The sequence below is a fragment of the Hyla sarda genome, chromosome 8 (genome assembly GCF_029499605.1).
Source record: "Hyla sarda isolate aHylSar1 chromosome 8, aHylSar1.hap1, whole genome shotgun sequence".
Classification (NCBI taxonomy): domain Eukaryota; kingdom Metazoa; phylum Chordata; class Amphibia; order Anura; family Hylidae; genus Hyla; species Hyla sarda.
Genome location: NC_079196.1, coordinates 116,297,667 through 116,316,518, shown reverse-complemented (window position 1 = coordinate 116,316,518; position 18,852 = coordinate 116,297,667). Strand labels below are relative to the sequence as shown.

The 18,852-nt window shown below is 43.5% G+C and overlaps 11 pseudogenes; all 11 read right to left on the bottom strand.

Moving 5' to 3' along the window:
• Positions 1-524: 524 nt before the first annotated feature.
• LOC130288911 (U2 spliceosomal RNA) lies at positions 525-788 on the bottom strand (annotated as a pseudogene).
• A 1,479-nt stretch (positions 789-2,267) lies between these two features.
• LOC130288910 (U2 spliceosomal RNA) lies at positions 2,268-2,531 on the bottom strand (annotated as a pseudogene).
• A 1,477-nt stretch (positions 2,532-4,008) lies between these two features.
• LOC130288909 (U2 spliceosomal RNA) lies at positions 4,009-4,272 on the bottom strand (annotated as a pseudogene).
• A 1,479-nt stretch (positions 4,273-5,751) lies between these two features.
• Positions 5,752-6,015, bottom strand: LOC130288907 (U2 spliceosomal RNA; annotated as a pseudogene).
• A 1,487-nt stretch (positions 6,016-7,502) lies between these two features.
• Positions 7,503-7,767, bottom strand: LOC130289109 (U2 spliceosomal RNA; annotated as a pseudogene).
• Positions 7,768-9,246: 1,479 nt separating this feature from the next.
• Positions 9,247-9,510, bottom strand: LOC130288826 (U2 spliceosomal RNA; annotated as a pseudogene).
• Positions 9,511-10,979: 1,469 nt separating this feature from the next.
• Positions 10,980-11,243, bottom strand: LOC130288906 (U2 spliceosomal RNA; annotated as a pseudogene).
• Positions 11,244-12,722: 1,479 nt separating this feature from the next.
• LOC130288905 (U2 spliceosomal RNA) lies at positions 12,723-12,986 on the bottom strand (annotated as a pseudogene).
• A 1,473-nt stretch (positions 12,987-14,459) lies between these two features.
• On the bottom strand, positions 14,460-14,723 carry LOC130288904 (U2 spliceosomal RNA; annotated as a pseudogene).
• Positions 14,724-16,202: 1,479 nt separating this feature from the next.
• LOC130288903 (U2 spliceosomal RNA) lies at positions 16,203-16,466 on the bottom strand (annotated as a pseudogene).
• Positions 16,467-17,949: 1,483 nt separating this feature from the next.
• LOC130288902 (U2 spliceosomal RNA) lies at positions 17,950-18,213 on the bottom strand (annotated as a pseudogene).
• Positions 18,214-18,852: the final 639 nt, after the last annotated feature.

The window sequence follows — 18,852 nt, the reverse complement described above, 5'->3', positions numbered from 1 at the left end:
CCGTCTTCTTCTTCTTCTTCTTCTTCTTCTTCAGACCCTGTCATAGCACTAATGCCTTTCCAATACCACCAGCAGATGGAGACACTCCATTGCAACATTGGTTGTGAGCAGCAGTTTCTAAAAACAAATGCCTCATGGCGGATTTCCCATCCATCAATGGATGGTAAATTTTGTTTTTATCATTCACTGACCACAGATACCAATGCATGGTCAAGCAACAGCAATGACACACCCTTGTGTATAGGCATGAGACCCTCACGTCATTTAACAGGATTCAGCACCACCCACAAGACAGCTACCTGTCATGTCATGTCAAACCTGCACAGGTGTGCTAGATTATTATTATTTAGTTTTATTTTATTTTTTTACACCAATCAGTGTGCAAACATGGTCATTAAAACGCTAAATGAATAGACGTTCATAAACCAGTCAGTGCAACTCATCATTTTGGTCTCCAATTCTCAAACTCAAATTCTCACCCACGGAGGATTAAATGAGAATCTTTCTTGTTTAACACTGGAATGGGGTGGTGCACTGTTCACTACCCGAATATACTGCCACATCGGGTCAATGCATAGGGCGACAGAAGCAAGCTTCCAAATCAGCTCCCTTTCTCAAAAATCCATTTAATTTATGGTCCCCAGATAGGGAACGTATGTATCAGTATGTGCTCACAAGTCACCCAAGTGCAAGTATTCACACAAAAAAAAACGTGCCTCAGGATGCGATCTGTCGCAAGATCCTTTCTTTTTTTACACTTGATCTAAGCCAAAAGGCCTAGAGGGGATAACCGGGAAAGGGGTGGACCCAACCATGTCCCCTTCATGAGCACTCACATTACTCATAGGAATGGAAGGAAGGCTGGCAGCCAACCAGCCTCCCATACACTCTCTGGGTGGGTGGCAGTCAGCCACCCATACATACATACAGCACAGGCTAAACCCACATCATCACTTAAAAAAAGGACAGGCGACCATTGCACTCTGATGGAGCATTTAGCAATGCAATCCATAGCCTGGCTTTTGCCTGAACCCCCATCACTCCTCCTCTTGCATATAAGACAATATTTCAGATCTGCATATGAAAACAACACGCCTACCTTTGTTGCACATAGCTGCCTGCCTGTCTCTAGTTACCCCACTGGCTGTAGCTGCGTCCCTTCCGACATGGAATAACACCAACTGTAACGATAAACTGAAAATTAACAGTATAAACCTGCATCATTTTGGACTCTGGTATTTGCTGAATCCGGGTGACCTGACAATCGATGGTGGTGCCGCTGGTGATTCTGGCCTTCTTGGAATCTGTTGGGCCTATGTGTTAGCTCACACATCACTTGGGTATCCATGGTAACTACCACAACATGGTCATCTGCAGTTTACATCTAGCCCGTGGCATTGAATGGCATTTTAAAAGTGCTAAGGGTCCTGGTGCAATAATCCTCCCATGAGGATCAGCCTCAACGGCTTTGTAGATTGCACTCATGTCAGCAACTCCATATACATTTTTTTTTCTTCATGCTTCTTTCTTCATCCTTTTTTCTTTCTGTCATTCAGACTTTCATTCATTCGATCTCTCTCACTCACTTGCTTTAACTCATTTGTTCTCACTCACTCACTCACTCACTCAATCACTCACTCACTCATTCATTCACTCTCACTCACTCTCACTCTCTCACTCACTCGCTCACTAAGTCAGTCTCTCTCTCTCTCTCTCTCTTTTTCTTTTTATATATATTTTTTTCCGTCTTCTTCTTCTTCTTCTTCTTCTTCTTCAGACCCTGTCATAGCACTAATGCCTTTCCAATACCACCAGCAGATGGAGACACTCCATTGCAACATTGGTTGTGAGCAGCAGTTTCTAAAAACAAATGCCTCATGGCGGATTTCCCATCCATCAATGGATGGTAAATTTTGTTTTTATCATTCACTGACCACAGATACCAATGCATGGTCAAGCAACAGCAATGACACACCCTTGTGTATAGGCATGAGACCCTCACGTCATTTAACAGGATTCAGCACCACCCACAAGACAGCTACCTGTCATGTCATGTCAAACCTGCACAGGTGTGCTAGATTATTATTATTTAGTTTTATTTTATTTTTTTACACCAATCAGTGTGCAAACATGGTCATTAAAACGCTAAATGAATAGACGTTCATAAACCAGTCAGTGCAACTCATCATTTTGGTCTCCAATTCTCAAACTCAAATTCTCACCCACGGAGGATTAAATGAGAATCTTTCTTGTTTAACACTGGAATGGGGTGGTGCACTGTTCACTACCCGAATATACTGCCACATCGGGTCAATGCATAGGGCGACAGAAGCAAGCTTCCAAATCAGCTCCCTTTCTCAAAAATCCATTTAATTTATGGTCCCCAGATAGGGAACGTATGTATCAGTATGTGCTCACAAGTCACCCAAGTGCAAGTATTCACACAAAAAAAAACGTGCCTCAGGATGCGATCTGTCGCAAGATCCTTTCTTTTTTTACACTTGATCTAAGCCAAAAGGCCTAGAGGGGATAACCGGGAAAGGGGTGGACCCAACCATGTCCCCTTCATGAGCACTCACATTACTCATAGGAATGGAAGGAAGGCTGGCAGCCAACCAGCCTCCCATACACTCTCTGGGTGGGTGGCAGTCAGCCACCCATACATACATACAGCACAGGCTAAACCCACATCATCACTTAAAAAAAGGACAGGCGACCATTGCACTCTGATGGAGCATTTAGCAATGCAATCCATAGCCTGGCTTTTGCCTGAACCCCCATCACTCCTCCTCTTGCATATAAGACAATATTTCAGATCTGCATATGAAAACAACACGCCTACCTTTGTTGCACATAGCTGCCTGCCTGTCTCTAGTTACCCCACTGGCTGTAGCTGCGTCCCTTCCGACATGGAATAACACCAACTGTAACGATAAACTGAAAATTAACAGTATAAACCTGCATCATTTTGGACTCTGGTATTTGCTGAATCCGGGTGACCTGACAATCGATGGTGGTGCCGCTGGTGATTCTGGCCTTCTTGGAATCTGTTGGGCCTATGTGTTAGCTCACACATCACTTGGGTATCCATGGTAACTACCACAACATGGTCATCTGCAGTTTACATCTAGCCCGTGGCATTGAATGGCATTTTAAAAGTGCTAAGGGTCCTGGTGCAATAATCCTCCCATGAGGATCAGCCTCAACGGCTTTGTAGATTGCACTCATGTCAGCAACTCCATATACATTTTTTTTTCTTCATGCTTCTTTCTTCATCCTTTTTTCTTTCTGTCATTCAGACTTTCATTCATTCGATCTCTCTCACTCACTTGCTTTAACTCATTTGTTCTCACTCACTCACTCACTCAATCACTCACTCACTCATTCACTCTCACTCACTCTCACTCTCTCACTCACTCGCTCACTAAGTCAGTCTCTCTCTCTCTCTCTCTCTTTTTCTTTTTATATATATTTTTTTCCGTCTTCTTCTTCTTCTTCTTCTTCTTCTTCTTCTTCAGACCCTGTCATAGCACTAATGCCTTTCCAATACCACCAGCAGATGGAGACACTCCATTGCAACATTGGTTGTGAGCAGCAGTTTCTAAAAACAAATGCCTCATGGCGGATTTCCCATCCATCAATGGATGGTAAATTTTGTTTTTATCATTCACTGACCACAGATACCAATGCATGGTCAAGCAACAGCAATGATACACCCTTGTGTATAGGCATGAGACCCTCACGTCATTTAACAGGATTCAGCACCACCCACAAGACAGCTACCTGTCATGTCATGTCAAACCTGCACAGGTGTGCTAGATTATTATTATTTAGTTTTATTTTATTTTTTTACACCAATCAGTGTGCAAACATGGTCATTAAAACGCTAAATGAATAGACGTTCATAAACCAGTCAGTGCAACTCATCATTTTGGTCTCCAATTCTCAAACTCAAATTCTCACCCACGGAGGATTAAATGAGAATCTTTCTTGTTTAACACTGGAATGGGGTGGTGCACTGTTCACTACCCGAATATACTGCCACATCGGGTCAATGCATAGGGCGACAGAAGCAAGCTTCCAAATCAGCTCCCTTTCTCAAAAATCCATTTAATTTATGGTCCCCAGATAGGGAACGTATGTATCAGTATGTGCTCACAAGTCACCCAAGTGCAAGTATTCACACAAAAAAAAACGTGCCTCAGGATGCGATCTGTCGCAAGATCCTTTCTTTTTTTACACTTGATCTAAGCCAAAAGGCCTAGAGGGGATAACCGGGAAAGGGGTGGACCCAACCATGTCCCCTTCATGAGCACTCACATTACTCATAGGAATGGAAGGAAGGCTGGCAGCCAACCAGCCTCCCATACACTCTCTGGGTGGGTGGCAGTCAGCCACCCATACATACATACAGCACAGGCTAAACCCACATCATCACTTAAAAAAAGGACAGGCGACCATTGCACTCTGATGGAGCATTTAGCAATGCAATCCATAGCCTGGCTTTTGCCTGAACCCCCATCACTCCTCCTCTTGCATATAAGACAATATTTCAGATCTGCATATGAAAACAACACGCCTACCTTTGTTGCACATAGCTGCCTGCCTGTCTCTAGTTACCCCACTGGCTGTAGCTGCGTCCCTTCCGACATGGAATAACACCAACTGTAACGATAAACTGAAAATTAACAGTATAAACCTGCATCATTTTGGACTCTGGTATTTGCTGAATCCGGGTGACCTGACAATCGATGGTGGTGCCGCTGGTGATTCTGGCCTTCTTGGAATCTGTTGGGCCTATGTGTTAGCTCACACATCACTTGGGTATCCATGGTAACTACCACAACATGGTCATCTGCAGTTTACATCTAGCCCGTGGCATTGAATGGCATTTTAAAAGTGCTAAGGGTCCTGGTGCAATAATCCTCCCATGAGGATCAGCCTCAACGGCTTTGTAGATTGCACTCATGTCAGCAACTCCATATACATTTTTTTTTCTTCATGCTTCTTTCTTCATCCTTTTTTCTTTCTGTCATTCAGACTTTCATTCATTCGATCTCTCTCACTCACTTGCTTTAACTCATTTGTTCTCACTCACTCACTCACTCACTCAATCACTCACTCACTCATTCATTCACTCTCACTCACTCTCACTCTCTCACTCACTCGCTCACTAAGTCAGTCTCTCTCTCTCTCTCTCTCTTTTTCTTTTTATATATATTTTTTTCCGTCTTCTTCTTCTTCTTCTTCTTCTTCTTCAGACCCTGTCATAGCACTAATGCCTTTCCAATACCACCAGCAGATGGAGACACTCCATTGCAACATTGGTTGTGAGCAGCAGTTTCTAAAAACAAATGCCTCATGGCGGATTTCCCATCCATCAATGGATGGTAAATTTTGTTTTTATCATTCACTGACCACAGATACCAATGCATGGTCAAGCAACAGCAATGACACACCCTTGTGTATAGGCATGAGACCCTCACGTCATTTAACAGGATTCAGCACCACCCACAAGACAGCTACCTGTCATGTCATGTCAAACCTGCACAGGTGTGCTAGATTATTATTATTTAGTTTTATTTTATTTTTTTACACCAATCAGTGTGCAAACATGGTCATTAAAACGCTAAATGAATAGACGTTCATAAACCAGTCAGTGCAACTCATCATTTTGGTCTCCAATTCTCAAACTCAAATTCTCACCCACGGAGGATTAAATGAGAATCTTTCTTGTTTAACACTGGAATGGGGTGGTGCACTGTTCACTACCCGAATATACTGCCACATCGGGTCAATGCATAGGGCGACAGAAGCAAGCTTCCAAATCAGCTCCCTTTCTCAAAAATCCATTTAATTTATGGTCCCCAGATAGGGAACGTATGTATCAGTATGTGCTCACAAGTCACCCAAGTGCAAGTATTCACACAAAAAAAAACGTGCCTCAGGATGCGATCTGTCGCAAGATCCTTTCTTTTTTTACACTTGATCTAAGCCAAAAGGCCTAGAGGGGATAACCGGGAAAGGGGTGGACCCAACCATGTCCCCTTCATGAGCACTCACATTACTCATAGGAATGGAAGGAAGGCTGGCAGCCAACCAGCCTCCCATACACTCTCTGGGTGGGTGGCAGTCAGCCACCCATACATACATACAGCACAGGCTAAACCCACATCATCACTTAAAAAAAGGACAGGCGACCATTGCACTCTGATGGAGCATTTAGCAATGCAATCCATAGCCTGGCTTTTGCCTGAACCCCCATCACTCCTCCTCTTGCATATAAGACAATATTTCAGATCTGCATATGAAAACAACACGCCTACCTTTGTTGCACATAGCTGCCTGCCTGTCTCTAGTTACCCCACTGGCTGTAGCTGCGTCCCTTCCGACATGGAATAACACCAACTGTAACGATAAACTGAAAATTAACAGTATAAACCTGCATCATTTTGGACTCTGGTATTTGCTGAATCCGGGTGACCTGACAATCGATGGTGGTGCCGCTGGTGATTCTGGCCTTCTTGGAATCTGTTGGGCCTATGTGTTAGCTCACACATCACTTGGGTATCCATGGTAACTACCACAACATGGTCATCTGCAGTTTACATCTAGCCCGTGGCATTGAATGGCATTTTAAAAGTGCTAAGGGTCCTGGTGCAATAATCCTCCCATGAGGATCAGCCTCAACGGCTTTGTAGATTGCACTCATGTCAGCAACTCCATATACATTTTTTTTTCTTCATGCTTCTTTCTTCATCCTTTTTTCTTTCTGTCATTCAGACTTTCATTCATTCGATCTCTCTCACTCACTTGCTTTAACTCATTTGTTCTCACTCACTCACTCACTCACTCAATCACTCACTCACTCATTCATTCACTCTCACTCACTCTCACTCTCTCACTCACTCGCTCACTAAGTCAGTCTCTCTCTCTCTCTCTCTCTCTTTTTCTTTTTATATATATTTTTTTCCGTCTTCTTCTTCTTCTTCTTCTTCTTCTTCTTCTTCAGACCCTGTCATAGCACTAATGCCTTTCCAATACCACCAGCAGATGGAGACACTCCATTGCAACATTGGTTGTGAGCAGCAGTTTCTAAAAACAAATGCCTCATGGCGGATTTCCCATCCATCAATGGATGGTAAATTTTGTTTTTATCATTCACTGACCACAGATACCAATGCATGGTCAAGCAACAGCAATGACACACCCTTGTGTATAGGCATGAGACCCTCACGTCATTTAACAGGATTCAGCACCACCCACAAGACAGCTACCTGTCATGTCATGTCAAACCTGCACAGGTGTGCTAGATTATTATTATTTAGTTTTATTTTATTTTTTTACACCAATCAGTGTGCAAACATGGTCATTAAAACGCTAAATGAATAGACGTTCATAAACCAGTCAGTGCAACTCATCATTTTGGTCTCCAATTCTCAAACTCAAATTCTCACCCACGGAGGATTAAATGAGAATCTTTCTTGTTTAACACTGGAATGGGGTGGTGCACTGTTCACTACCCGAATATACTGCCACATCGGGTCAATGCATAGGGCGACAGAAGCAAGCTTCCAAATCAGCTCCCTTTCTCAAAAATCCATTTAATTTATGGTCCCCAGATAGGGAACGTATGTATCAGTATGTGCTCACAAGTCACCCAAGTGCAAGTATTCACACAAAAAAAAAACGTGCCTCAGGATGCGATCTGTCGCAAGATCCTTTCTTTTTTTACACTTGATCTAAGCCAAAAGGCCTAGAGGGGATAACCGGGAAAGGGGTGGACCCAACCATGTCCCCTTCATGAGCACTCACATTACTCATAGGAATGGAAGGAAGGCTGGCAGCCAACCAGCCTCCCATACACTCTCTGGGTGGGTGGCAGTCAGCCACCCATACATACATACAGCACAGGCTAAACCCACATCATCACTTAAAAAAAGGACAGGCGACCATTGCACTCTGATGGAGCATTTAGCAATGCAATCCATAGCCTGGCTTTTGCCTGAACCCCCATCACTCCTCCTCTTGCATATAAGACAATATTTCAGATCTGCATATGAAAACAACACGCCTACCTTTGTTGCACATAGCTGCCTGCCTGTCTCTAGTTACCCCACTGGCTGTAGCTGCGTCCCTTCCGACATGGAATAACACCAACTGTAACGATAAACTGAAAATTAACAGTATAAACCTGCATCATTTTGGACTCTGGTATTTGCTGAATCCGGGTGACCTGACAATCGATGGTGGTGCCGCTGGTGATTCTGGCCTTCTTGGAATCTGTTGGGCCTATGTGTTAGCTCACACATCACTTGGGTATCCATGGTAACTACCACAACATGGTCATCTGCAGTTTACATCTAGCCCGTGGCATTGAATGGCATTTTAAAAGTGCTAAGGGTCCTGGTGCAATAATCCTCCCATGAGGATCAGCCTCAACGGCTTTGTAGATTGCACTCATGTCAGCAACTCCATATACATTTTTTTTTCTTCATGCTTCTTTCTTCATCCTTTTTTCTTTCTGTCATTCAGACTTTCATTCATTCGATCTCTCTCACTCACTTGCTTTAACTCATTTGTTCTCACTCACTCACTCACTCACTCAATCACTCACTCACTCATTCATTCACTCTCACTCACTCTCACTCTCTCACTCACTCGCTCACTAAGTCAGTCTCTCTCTCTCTCTCTCTCTTTTTCTTTTTATATATATTTTTTTCCGTCTTCTTCTTCTTCTTCTTCTTCTTCTTCAGACCCTGTCATAGCACTAATGCCTTTCCAATACCACCAGCAGATGGAGACACTCCATTGCAACATTGGTTGTGAGCAGCAGTTTCTAAAAACAAATGCCTCATGGCGGATTTCCCATCCATCAATGGATGGTAAATTTTGTTTTTATCATTCACTGACCACAGATACCAATGCATGGTCAAGCAACAGCAATGACACACCCTTGTGTATAGGCATGAGACCCTCACGTCATTTAACAGGATTCAGCACCACCCACAAGACAGCTACCTGTCATGTCATGTCAAACCTGCACAGGTGTGCTAGATTATTATTATTTAGTTTTATTTTATTTTTTTACACCAATCAGTGTGCAAACATGGTCATTAAAACGCTAAATGAATAGACGTTCATAAACCAGTCAGTGCAACTCATCATTTTGGTCTCCAATTCTCAAACTCAAATTCTCACCCACGGAGGATTAAATGAGAATCTTTCTTGTTTAACACTGGAATGGGGTGGTGCACTGTTCACTACCCGAATATACTGCCACATCGGGTCAATGCATAGGGCGACAGAAGCAAGCTTCCAAATCAGCTCCCTTTCTCAAAAATCCATTTAATTTATGGTCCCCAGATAGGGAACGTATGTATCAGTATGTGCTCACAAGTCCCCCAAGTGCAAGTATTCACACAAAAAAAAACGTGCCTCAGGATGCGATCTGTCGCAAGATCCTTTCTTTTTTTACACTTGATCTAAGCCAAAAGGCCTAGAGGGGATAACCGGGAAAGGGGTGGACCCAACCATGTCCCCTTCATGAGCACTCACATTACTCATAGGAATGGAAGGAAGGCTGGCAGCCAACCAGCCTCCCATACACTCTCTGGGTGGGTGGCAGTCAGCCACCCATACATACATACAGCACAGGCTAAACCCACATCATCACTTAAAAAAAGGACAGGCGACCATTGCACTCTGATGGAGCATTTAGCAATGCAATCCATAGCCTGGCTTTTGCCTGAACCCCCATCACTCCTCCTCTTGCATATAAGACAATATTTCAGATCTGCATATGAAAACAACACGCCTACCTTTGTTGCACATAGCTGCCTGCCTGTCTCTAGTTACCCCACTGGCTGTAGCTGCGTCCCTTCCGACATGGAATAACACCAACTGTAACGATAAACTGAAAATTAACAGTATAAACCTGCATCATTTTGGACTCTGGTATTTGCTGAATCCGGGTGACCTGACAATCGATGGTGGTGCCGCTGGTGATTCTGGCCTTCTTGGAATCTGTTGGGCCTATGTGTTAGCTCACACATCACTTGGGTATGCATGGTAACTACCACAACATGGTCATCTGCAGTTTACATCTAGCCCGTGGCATTGAATGGCATTTTAAAAGTGCTAAGGGTCCTGGTGCAATAATCCTCCCATGAGGATCAGCCTCAACGGCTTTGTAGATTGCACTCATGTCAGCAACTCCATATACATTTTTTTTTCTTCATGCTTCTTTCTTCATCCTTTTTTCTTTCTGTCATTCAGACTTTCATTCATTCGATCTCTCTCACTCACTTGCTTTAACTCATTTGTTCTCACTCACTCACTCACTCAATCACTCACTCACTCATTCATTCACTCTCACTCACTCTCACTCTCTCACTCACTCGCTCACTAAGTCAGTCTCTCTCTCTCTCTCTCTCTTTTTCTTTTTATATATATTTTTTTCCGTCTTCTTCTTCTTCTTCTTCTTCAGACCCTGTCATAGCACTAATGCCTTTCCAATACCACCAGCAGATGGAGACACTCCATTGCAACATTGGTTGTGAGCAGCAGTTTCTAAAAACAAATGCCTCATGGCGGATTTCCCATCCATCAATGGATGGTAAATTTTGTTTTTATCATTCACTGACCACAGATACCAATGCATGGTCAAGCAACAGCAATGACACACCCTTGTGTATAGGCATGAGACCCTCACATCATTTAACAGGATTCAGCACCACCCACAAGACAGCTACCTGTCATGTCATGTCAAACCTGCACAGGTGTGCTAGATTATTATTATTTAGTTTTATTTTATTTTTTTACACCAATCAGTGTGCAAACATGGTCATTAAAACGCTAAATGAATAGACGTTCATAAACCAGTCAGTGCAACTCATCATTTTGGTCTCCAATTCTCAAACTCAAATTCTCACCCACGGAGGATTAAATGAGAATCTTTCTTGTTTAACACTGGAATGGGGTGGTGCACTGTTCACTACCCGAATATACTGCCACATCGGGTCAATGCATAGGGCGACAGAAGCAAGCTTCCAAATCAGCTCCCTTTCTCAAAAATCCATTTAATTTATGGTCCCCAGATAGGGAACGTATGTATCAGTATGTGCTCACAAGTCACCCAAGTGCAAGTATTCACACAAAAAAAAACGTGCCTCAGGATGCGATCTGTCGCAAGATCCTTTCTTTTTTTACACTTGATCTAAGCCAAAAGGCCTAGAGGGGATAACCGGGAAAGGGGTGGACCCAACCATGTCCCCTTCATGAGCACTCACATTACTCATAGGAATGGAAGGAAGGCTGGCAGCCAACCAGCCTCCCATACACTCTCTGGGTGGGTGGCAGTCAGCCACCCATACATACATACAGCACAGGCTAAACCCACATCATCACTTAAAAAAAGGACAGGCGACCATTGCACTCTGATGGAGCATTTAGCAATGCAATCCATAGCCTGGCTTTTGCCTGAACCCCCATCACTCCTCCTCTTGCATATAAGACAATATTTCAGATCTGCATATGAAAACAACACGCCTACCTTTGTTGCACATAGCTGCCTGCCTGTCTCTAGTTACCCCACTGGCTGTAGCTGCGTCCCTTCCGACATGGAATAACACCAACTGTAACGATAAACTGAAAATTAACAGTATAAACCTGCATCATTTTGGACTCTGGTATTTGCTGAATCCGGGTGACCTGACAATCGATGGTGGTGCCGCTGGTGATTCTGGCCTTCTTGGAATCTGTTGGGCCTATGTGTTAGCTCACACATCACTTGGGTATCCATGGTAACTACCACAACATGGTCATCTGCAGTTTACATCTAGCCCGTGGCATTGAATGGCATTTTAAAAGTGCTAAGGGTCCTGGTGCAATAATCCTCCCATGAGGATCAGCCTCAACGGCTTTGTAGATTGCACTCATGTCAGCAACTCCATATACATTTTTTTTTCTTCATGCTTCTTTCTTCATCCTTTTTTCTTTCTGTCATTCAGACTTTCATTCATTCGATCTCTCTCACTCACTTGCTTTAACTCATTTGTTCTCACTCACTCACTCACTCACTCAATCACTAACTCACTCATTCATTCACTCTCACTCATTCTCACTCTCTCACTCACTCGCTCACTAAGTCAGTCTCTCTCTCTCTCTCTCTCTTTTTCTTTTTATATATATTTTTTTCCGTCTTCTTCTTCTTCTTCTTCTTCTTCTTCAGACCCTGTCATAGCACTAATGCCTTTCCAATACCACCAGCAGATGGAGACACTCCATTGCAACATTGGTTGTGAGCAGCAGTTTCTAAAAACAAATGCCTCATGGCGGATTTCCCATCCATCAATGGATGGTAAATTTTGTTTTTATCATTCACTGACCACAGATACCAATGCATGGTCAAGCAACAGCAATGACACACCCTTGTGTATAGGCATGAGACCCTCACGTCATTTAACAGGATTCAGCACCACCCACAAGACAGCTACCTGTCATGTCATGTCAAACCTGCACAGGTGTGCTAGATTATTATTATTTAGTTTTATTTTATTTTTTTACACCAATCAGTGTGCAAACATGGTCATTAAAACGCTAAATGAATAGACGTTCATAAACCAGTCAGTGCAACTCATCATTTTGGTCTCCAATTCTCAAACTCAAATTCTCACCCACGGAGGATTAAATGAGAATCTTTCTTGTTTAACACTGGAATGGGGTGGTGCACTGTTCACTACCCGAATATACTGCCACATCGGGTCAATGCATAGGGCGACAGAAGCAAGCTTCCAAATCAGCTCCCTTTCTCAAAAATCCATTTAATTTATGGTCCCCAGATAGGGAACGTATGTATCAGTATGTGCTCACAAGTCACCCAAGTGCAAGTATTCACACAAAAAAAAACGTGCCTCAGGATGCGATCTGTCGCAAGATCCTTTCTTTTTTTACACTTGATCTAAGCCAAAAGGCCTAGAGGGGATAACCGGGAAAGGGGTGGACCCAACCATGTCCCCTTCATGAGCACTCACATTACTCATAGGAATGGAAGGAAGGCTGGCAGCCAACCAGCCTCCCATACACTCTCTGGGTGGGTGGCAGTCAGCCACCCATACATACATACAGCACAGGCTAAACCCACATCATCACTTAAAAAAAGGACAGGCGAGCATTGCACTCTGATGGAGCATTTAGCAATGCAATCCATAGCCTGGCTTTTGCCTGAACCCCCATCACTCCTCCTCTTGCATATAAGACAATATTTCAGATCTGCATATGAAAACAACACGCCTACCTTTGTTGCACATAGCTGCCTGCCTGTCTCTAGTTACCCCACTGGCTGTAGCTGCGTCCCTTCCGACATGGAATAACACCAACTGTAACGATAAACTGAAAATTAACAGTATAAACCTGCATCATTTTGGACTCTGGTATTTGCTGAATCCGGGTGACCTGACAATCGATGGTGGTGCCGCTGGTGATTCTGGCCTTCTTGGAATCTGTTGGGCCTATGTGTTAGCTCACACATCACTTGGGTATCCATGGTAACTACCACAACATGGTCATCTGCAGTTTACATCTAGCCCGTGGCATTGAATGGCATTTTAAAAGTGCTAAGGGTCCTGGTGCAATAATCCTCCCATGAGGATCAGCCTCAACGGCTTTGTAGATTGCACTCATGTCAGCAACTCCATATACATTTTTTTTTCTTCATGCTTCTTTCTTCATCCTTTTTTCTTTCTGTCATTCAGACTTTCATTCATTCGATCTCTCTCACTCACTTGCTTTAACTCATTTGTTCTCACTCACTCACTCACTTACTCAATCACTCACTCACTCATTCATTCACTCTCACTCACTCTCACTCTCTCACTCACTCGCTCACTAAGTCAGTCTCTCTCTCTCTCTCTCTCTTTTTCTTTTTATATATATTTTTTTCCGTCTTCTTCTTCTTCTTCTTCTTCAGACCCTGTCATAGCACTAATGCCTTTCCAATACCACCAGCAGATGGAGACACTCCATTGCAACATTGGTTGTGAGCAGCAGTTTCTAAAAACAAATGCCTCATGGCGGATTTCCCATCCATCAATGGATGGTAAATTTTGTTTTTATCATTCACTGACCACAGATACCAATGCATGGTCAAGCAACAGCAATGACACACCCTTGTGTATAGGCATGAGACCCTCACGTCATTTAACAGGATTCAGCACCACCCACAAGACAGCTACCTGTCATGTCATGTCAAACCTGCACAGGTGTGCTAGATTATTATTATTTAGTTTTATTTTATTTTTTTACACCAATCAGTGTGCAAACATGGTCATTAAAACGCTAAATGAATAGACGTTCATAAACCAGTCAGTGCAACTCATCATTTTGGTCTCCAATTCTCAAACTCAAATTCTCACCCACGGAGGATTAAATGAGAATCTTTCTTGTTTAACACTGGAATGGGGTGGTGCACTGTTCACTACCCGAATATACTGCCACATCGGGTCAATGCATAGGGCGACAGAAGCAAGCTTCCAAATCAGCTCCCTTTCTCAAAAATCCATTTAATTTATGGTCCCCAGATAGGGAACGTATGTATCAGTATGTGCTCACAAGTCACCCAAGTGCAAGTATTCACACAAAAAAAAACGTGCCTCAGGATGCGATCTGTCGCAAGATCCTTTCTTTTTTTACACTTGATCTAAGCCAAAAGGCCTAGAGGGGATAACCGGGAAAGGGGTGGACCCAACCATGTCCCCTTCATGAGCACTCACATTACTCATAGGAATGGAAGGAAGGCTGGCAGCCAACCAGCCTCCCATACACTCTCTGGGTGGGTGGCAGTCAGCCACCCATACATACATACAGCACAGGCTAAACCCACATCATCACTTAAAAAAAGGACAGGCGACCATTGCACTCTGATGGAGCATTTAGCAATGCAATCCATAGCCTGGCTTTTGCCTGAACCCCCATCACTCCTCCTCTTGCATATAAGACAATATTTCAGATCTGCATATGAAAACAACACGCCTACCTTTGTTGCACATAGCTGCCTGCCTGTCTCTAGTTACCCCACTGGCTGTAGCTGCGTCCCTTCCGACATGGAATAACACCAACTGTAACGATAAACTGAAAATTAACAGTATAAACCTGCATCATTTTGGACTCTGGTATTTGCTGAATCCGGGTGACCTGACAATCGATGGTGGTGCCGCTGGTGATTCTGGCCTTCTTGGAATCTGTTGGGCCTATGTGTTAGCTCACACATCACTTGGGTATCCATGGTAACTACCACAACATGGTCATCTGCAGTTTACATCTAGCCCGTGGCATTGAATGGCATTTTAAAAGTGCTAAGGGTCCTGGTGCAATAATCCTCCCATGAGGATCAGCCTCAACGGCTTTGTAGATTGCACTCATGTCAGCAACTCCATATACATTTTTTTTTCTTCATGCTTCTTTCTTCATCCTTTTTTCTTTCTGTCATTCAGACTTTCATTCATTCGATCTCTCTCACTCACTTGCTTTAACTCATTTGTTCTCACTCACTCACTCACTCACTCACTCAATCACTCACTCACTCATTCACTCTCACTCACTCTCACTCTCTCACTCACTCGCTCACTAAGTCAGTCTCTCTCTCTCTCTCTCTCTTTTTCTTTTTATATATATTTTTTTCCGTCTTCTTCTTCTTCTTCTTCTTCTTCTTCAGACCCTGTCATAGCACTAATGCCTTTCCAATACCACCAGCAGATGGAGACACTCCATTGCAACATTGGTTGTGAGCAGCAGTTTCTAAAAACAAATGCCTCATGGCGGATTTCCCATCCATCAATGGATGGTAAATTTTGTTTTTATCATTCACTGACCACAGATACCAATGCATGGTCAAGCAACAGCAATGACACACCCTTGTGTATAGGCATGAGACCCTCACGTCATTTAACAGGATTCAGCACCACCCACAAGACAGCTACCTGTCATGTCATGTCAAACCTGCACAGGTGTGCTAGATTATTATTATTTAGTTTTATTTTATTTTTTTACACCAATCAGTGTGCAAACATGGTCATTAAAACGCTAAATGAATAGACGTTCATAAACCAGTCAGTGCAACTCATCATTTTGGTCTCCAATTCTCAAACTCAAATTCTCACCCACGGAGGATTAAATGAGAATCTTTCTTGTTTAACACTGGAATGGGGTGGTGCACTGTTCACTACCCGAATATACTGCCACATCGGGTCAATGCATAGGGCGACAGAAGCAAGCTTCCAAATCAGCTCCCTTTCTCAAAAATCCATTTAATTTATGGTCCCCAGATAGGGAACGTATGTATCAGTATGTGCTCACAAGTCACCCAAGTGCAAGTATTCACACAAAAAAAAACGTGCCTCAGGATGCGATCTGTCGCAAGATCCTTTCTTTTTTTACACTTGATCTAAGCCAAAAGGCCTAGAGGGGATAACCGGGAAAGGGGTGGACCCAACCATGTCCCCTTCATGAGCACTCACATTACTCATAGGAATGGAAGGAAGGCTGGCAGCCAACCAGCCTCCCATACACTCTCTGGGTGGGTGGCAGTCAGCCACCCATACATACATACAGCACAGGCTAAACCCACATCATCACTTAAAAAAAGGACAGGCGACCATTGCACTCTGATGGAGCATTTAGCAATGCAATCCATAGCCTGGCTTTTGCCTGAACCCCCATCACTCCTCCTCTTGCATATAAGACAATATTTCAGATCTGCATATGAAAACAACACGCCTACCTTTGTTGCACATAGCTGCCTGCCTGTCTCTAGTTACCCCACTGGCTGTAGCTGCGTCCCTTCCGACATGGAATAACACCAACTGTAACGATAAACTGAAAATTAACAGTATAAACCTGCATCATTTTGGACTCTGGTATTTGCTGAATCCGGGTGACCTGACAATCGATGGTGGTGCCGCTGGTGATTCTGGCCTTCTTGGAATCTGTTGGGCCTATGTGTTAGCTCACACATCACTTGGGTATCCATGGTAACTACCACAACATGGTCATCTGCAGTTTACATCTAGCCCGTGGCATTGAATGGCATTTTAAAAGTGCTAAGGGTCCTGGTGCAATAATCCTCCCATGAGGATCAGCCTCAACGGCTTTGTAGATTGCACTCATGTCAGCAACTCCATATACATTTTTTTTTCTTCATGCTTCTTTCTTCATCCTTTTTTCTTTCTGTCATTCAGACTTTCATTCATTCGATCTCTCTCACTCACTTGCTTTAACTCATTTGTTCTCACTCACTCACTCACTCACTCAATCACTCACTCACTCATTCATTCACTCTCACTCACTCTCACTCTCTCACTCACTCGCTCACTAAGTCAGTCTCTCTCTCTCTCTCTCTTTTTCTTTTTATATATATTTTTTTCCGTCTTCTTCTTCTTCTTCTTCTTCTTCTTCTTCTTCAGACCCTGTCATAGCACTAATGCCTTTCCAATACCACCAGCAGATGGAGACACTCCATTGCAACATTGGTTGTGAGCAGCAGTTTCTAAAAACAAATGCCTCATGGCGGATTTCCCATCCATCAATGGATGGTAAATTTTGTTTTTATCATTCACTGACCACAGATACCAATGCATGGTCAAGCAACAGCAATGACACACCCTTGTGTATAGGCATGAGACCCTCACGTCATTTAACAGGATTCAGCACCACCCACAAGACAGCTACCTGTCATGTCATGTCAAACCTGCACAGGTGTGCTAGATTATTATTATTTAGTTTTATTTTATTTTTTTACACCAATCAGTGTGCAAACATGGTCATTAAAACGCTAAATGAATAGACGTTCATAAACCAGTCAGTGCAACTCATCATTTTGGTCTCCAATTCTCAAACTCAAATTCTCACCCACGGAGGATTAAATGAGAATCTTTCTTGTTTAACACTGGAATGGGGTGGTGCACTGTTCACTACCCGAATATACTGCCACATCGGGTCAATGCATAGGGCGACAGAAGCAAGCTTCCAAATCAGCTCCCTTTCTCAAAAATCCATTTAATTTATGGTCCCCAGATAGGGAACGTATGTATCAGTATGTGCTCACAAGTCACCCAAGTGCAAGTATTCACACAAAAAAAAACGTGCCTCAGGATGCGATCTGTCGCAAGATCCTTTCTTTTTTTACACTTGATCTAAGCCAAAAGGCCTAGAGGGGATAACCGGGAAAGGGGTGGACCCAACCATGTCCCCTTCATGAGCACTCACATTACTCATAGGAATGGAAGGAAGGCTGGCAGCCAACCAGCCTCCCATACACTCTCTGGGTGGGTGGCAGTCAGCCACCCATATATACATACAGCACAGGCTAAACCCACATCATCACTTAAAAAAAGGACAGGCGACCATTGCACTCTGATGGAGCATTTAGCAATGCAATCCATAGCCTGGCTTTTGCCTGAACCCCCATCACTCCTCCTCTTGCATATAAGACAATATTTCAGATCTGCATATGAAAACAACACGCCTACCTTTGTTGCACATAGCTGCCTGCCTGTCTCTAGTTACCCCACTGGCTGTAGCTGCGTCCCTTCCGACATGGAATAACACCAACTGTAACGATAAACTGAAAATTAACAGTATAAACCTGCATCATTTTGGACTCTGGTATTTGCTGAATCCGGGTGACCTGACAATCGATGGTGGTGCCGCTGGTGATTCTGGCCTTCTTGGAATCTGTTGGGCCTATGTGTTAGCTCACACATCACTTGGGTATCCATGGTAACTACCACAACATGGTCATCTGCAGTTTACATCTAGCCCGTGGCATTGAATGGCATTTTAAAAGTGCTAAGGGTC